A 5,476-nucleotide genomic window follows, 5' to 3' on the forward strand; every position below is an offset into this window, starting at 1 on the left:
TTGAAGTTATTGATAGTAGTTGTTGATTACTTCACTAAATAGGTGGAGACAAAATCAATGGCACAGATCACAACGGAAAGGGTATGAAAGTTCTACTAGAGAAACATAATATGTCGTTTCGACCTTCCCGAGGTCATTGTTTCAGACAATGGTATGCAATTTTCTAGTTCATCAGTAGTAGAGTTTTGTAAGGATTTGGGGATACAAAATCGATTTATTTCGGTAGAGTATCCTTAAGCAAATGGTCAGGCAGAGGCAGCGAACAAGATCATTTTATCAGGGATGAAAAAGAAATTGGATAAATCTAATGGGTTATAGGTTGAGTACTTGCACAAGATCTTATGGTCTTATCATACTACACCTCATTCGACTACTCAGGAAAATCCTTTCAAGATAGTTTATGGAGTTGATGCAATTATATCGGTAGAAATCAATACTCCGACTTTGAGGCGTACTTCTTTTGATGAGAATGCCAATTTAGACGGTCTGGACAATTCTATAGATCTATTGGATGAAGTCAGGGAAACAACCCACATAAGGAAGTTTGTAGCCAAACAAAGATTTGTCGGGAGATTTAATATCAAAGTAAGGCAAAAAGGATTTCACAAAGGAGATCTGGTGTTGAAAAAGGTTTTTGATCCTAAGAAGAAAGGAAAGCTAGCTCAGAATTGGGAATGACCTTTTCGTATCCGTCAGAAGTTGAATAATGGGGCTTATAAGTTAGAAAGCTTAGAGGATGCTGAAATACCTAGGGCTTGGAATGGAACCAACCTTAAGTTTTATTTTAGCAAAACTATGTAATAAACATCATGAGTAAAATTGTGAGAATGCACTTTTTTCCATTGCAAGGGCAAGGGTTTTCAATGAGGCACCCATAGTTAAAACAATTGTATTTTTAATTTATAAAGCGGGCAAAATGGTCCTAGGACATGATTCAGGATTAAGCCCGGAGTCGGTGAGTAATCATCCAAAGGCCGGGAACTTTCCACATAATTGGTTGCGGTTGGGATAAGTTAATTGAAACCTTTGGCCTAACTAAAGTCCAAGTTAATTGAAACCTCAGGCATAATCAGATGTGGTCGAGCTAAGTTAATTGAAACCTATGGCCTAAGTGAAATCCAAGTTAATTGAAACCTTTGGCATAATCGGTTGCAATCGGGCTAAGTTAATTAAAACCTCTGGCCTAACTGAATTCCAAATTAACTGAAACCTCTAGCATAATCGGCTTCGGAGGGGCTAAGTTAATTGAAACCTCTGGCCTAATTTAAGTCCATGTTAATTGAAACTTCTGGCATAATCGGCTGCAGACGAGCTAAGTTAATTGAAACCTCTGGCCTAACTGAAGTCCATGTTAATTGAAACCTTGGAATAATCGGTTACATCCGGGATAAGTTAATTGAAACCTCTGGCCTAACTGAAGTCCAAGTTAACAAAAACCTCTAGTGATATTGGGTCTGACTGAATTATAAAGAGAAACCCTTGGTCGAGATAAACTTATCATGTCCGGGGTCTTTGGTTTGTTAATTAGCCAGAGTTTTATAAGTGCTCAGAGTTATACTATCATCGTGACCATGCCTCGTAGAGGTACCCGAGTGGTCTATCAAAGTATAAATATCTGAACTGACTTACCATAGCCTTGCCCCTAGGTGGGGGGTGGGTTTGACTGAGCCACTTATGTTTAAAAAAATAGTTTTAACACTTGGGGATTCTATAAGAAACCACTTCAGAAAATCAATTATAAAGATACATTATGAAAAGGAGACAACCAGTAGCACAAAACAAGATACGAGAGTGTCATACATGTTACAGATCACAGCAGGATATGAATACAAAATAGAAAGGAAAAATGGAAAATATTCTTAAAAACATTACAAAACGGATCCTAATGGATGACTAACCAAAAAGGGAATAGAAATAAGATTATTCGTCATTCTTATCCTTATCAACAACTCCGAGGTTGGTGTCATCTGCACAGTCTTCCTTGGTCAGATCATCACCGGGAGAAGGCTTGGTTTCTTCCATATCCGCGAGGCGACCATCCACCACGACTTTGAAAAATTAATTTGACATGCAATTTAGGATGCTACACTACAACATATAATCAACCTGCTCTATCAAAAAGACATGTAACACTTGACAGTTATAAAATAGTAGTAATAATTACACATCTGGATGTTAACTTTTATTAAGTAGCAGCAGAACAACAATAACAAACAGTTAACTCGCATATCCAACATCAACATAACATGTCATTATAAAAAAATGTTAAAACATAACGGAAGATACAACGTTCCAAATTCCCCGGTGTTACACATCAGAGCAGACATCGACACTAAAATAAAACAGAATACTTCATCTTCCACTCACATCTAAGCTCCTTCTGCGAATTATCTGCATGTTACCCACGTGGAGGAAACATTGAAACAGAAGGGGTGAGATATCATAATTATATAAAGGAAAACATGATAATAAGTAAGCATCAGATTATCACATGCACGTTACCTATTCCACAATACGATTCCACATAAACCATACAATAGCTATCCATACATAATAGCAACATCACAACTATCCATACAGAACAACAACACAACAACTATCCAAACAAGATAACAACATAACAACCATCTAATATAATAGTAACATAACAATCATCTGACATAATAAAAACATAATCAACCATCCAACACAATAACAAATGCAACCAATGTACAATGCAATGAGACTCAACAACTCGACTCAATCCATGTGGTATAAATACGTGAACACTAACGTTCACTGCTTCGATCCTCACCTCCTAGGATCAAAGCCACCAATTTGTTACCATCACCTCCGATAACGACTTACTGATTCTATCACCTTCGAAATCAACTACCAACCCAATCCACACAATGGGATTTGAGGATCACCAACAAATGACCATTTGTCCAATAATATGAATGCATGCAACATATTATACATGCAACAAAAACAACATGCACAATGACCCACCACTGTAGTCAATGTACACCGCTAATACTGATCATCATGCATCAAACACATGTTATATAGCTTAACAACATCAACATACAACAGAACAAGCAACAACAATGCATTTAAGGTTATGTCACACCACCACATAACCATTACAATGTATTTCAACACCATCTTATAGAAAAATATTCATTTTCAGGCACTGAAACCAATTTTAAATGAAAGTGCTTGCTCTCAGTTTTTCGACGCTTGGAACGGCACTCGAATCGGACACTCGGAACAAAATTTATGAATTTTTAAAGTTTTTACGAAAATGCTCCTTGTGTAATCGGTCAATCCATTTCTGGTAACCGATTACACTGTTGCATAAGCACTTTTATACAACTTTTTCAAAACAAAAAATCACTTAAAATTAGTCCCCAAATCCCATTTTTCTTACAAATCATTTATACCATATTTTAACATAAAAAAGAACTTTTCTAAAGTTCAAAACCCCAACTTATTTACACCGAAAACATTCATAACTCAGTTCCGAAACAACATCAATCACACAATGTTAATATTATACAATCAAACCAAATTTTATGATTCCAACAACAACAATTGCAACAATTCATCATTCCAACATCAGTCACAACATCATCATACCACATACATAATTCAGCAAGTAATTGATTAATTCAACAATTACCAATTATCACAATGATCATGAATATAGAGAAGAAGAGCACAATACCTACATGGCATAATCTACCCACCATCATAATGTTAATCCTTAGATAATCAGAACTTCACCCTTACCTTAAAGTTCCTAGCAATTGATTCTTTGACCTTCAACGATGGTGAATTCTCCTCTTAAGCCCTAGCCTCTTCTTTCCCTTTCTTAGTTTCTTCTCTTTTCTCCCAATTGTTACGTGCTCTATGTTTCTATCTCACTATCCCCTTTTATATTTTTATTATAACTTATTATTATTACTAATTCTACTAAATAGAATAATAATAAATAATAATACCTCTAATTATTTTATTAACTTATTACTATTATCACTAGTTTCCACCTATTAAATAATAATAATGATAATAACTCACTCAATTAGTTAATTAAATTAATATTAAACTAATATTAACTAATTAACTTAACAATAACTAATATAATTAATTAGTTTTACTCACTACATCATCCTTTCTACATTTTGCTTACACACTCCTCAATACCTTAATTTCTATAATTCTAATGCAACTACCCCACACCAATGGTAACACAGCATATCAAAACACTAATCAACACAACACAATCATAACTATAACATAATTAAATTACGAAAAATAATTTAAATAAAATCGGGTGTTACATGTGATTTCATGTTGAACCTGAGAGAGTAGAGAGTCATATGGTGTTAGTCGTGTGAAAGTTGTTTTGATGTAGCTTGGAGGGTGGGCTAAAGGAGGCGAGGTTAAAGGGAAGAAGGTGGAGGTTAACCAAGGGCGGAGAAGGGAGAGGATTTACGTTGGCACGGCAAGAGGGAGCAAGGTGTTATTGATCGGCGAAACCATTTAGAGGGTTGTGAGGATGGTGTTTGGGGTAATCAAGTTTTGAAGGGATTTTGCAGGTGGTTTCACATGTTTCGTGGTGGTAGTAATGTGAAAACTGAAAGGGATTATGGGAAAGTTGAGAGTGGTCTTCACGTCGGCATGAGAGAGAAAGTGAGGTTAGAGGATTTTGAGAGATGAGACGCGTGACTCTTCATGTGTGGAGGATAATTGGCTTTTTTATTGCCAGCTTTTCAAAACGTGAGAGTGAGGTAATGTGTGGAAGAGGATGCAATGAATGGTTGCTAGCTATCCAAATCCGTTTGTCATCCGTCTTTTTTTCTTTTGACATGTGATTCAGGGACCGTTGGGGATTATTAGTGGGGAGTGGCGTGTGAGTATCGGATCCCATTTCTTGCTACCTGTCATCATATTATTCTTGCATTTTAGAGGAGAGCTCCAATGAGAGAACACCAAGTGTCACTTAATTGCTAGCAAATTAAATTATGATTTTTTAATTATAAGAATAATTTTGGAATAATTAAATTAAAGCAAACTACACAAAATAAAATCAAACTAAATGATCGATTAATTCTAATTAATTATGCCGATCATTTTGACTAAAAATTAAAAATAAAAGGATAAAAAATAAATAAAAATAGGATGCAAAAACGCTCGAAAAATTAAAATGCTTGCACCATAATGTTCAACATGAAATAAACTTCTCGAAAACATATAGATTTTTATCAAACTTTGAAGTAAAAAATGCCCAGTTGAACAGACTCAGGCGAATCAAAATGTGATAGAAAAAGTAGTCAAAAAAATAAAACGAGCACACCATGTTAAACTGCGTAAAATGTAGATTAATAAAACTGACGTCTACAAGCTCGATTTCGAAATTCTTTTGGCTGCTAGTTTGACACACATTTGAAAATTGATTCAACCGATCTGTTTGTGATCCGAAAATTTATTT

Source organism: Lathyrus oleraceus, chromosome 1 (assembly GCF_024323335.1).
Source record: "Lathyrus oleraceus cultivar Zhongwan6 chromosome 1, CAAS_Psat_ZW6_1.0, whole genome shotgun sequence".
Taxonomy (NCBI): domain Eukaryota; kingdom Viridiplantae; phylum Streptophyta; class Magnoliopsida; order Fabales; family Fabaceae; genus Lathyrus; species Lathyrus oleraceus.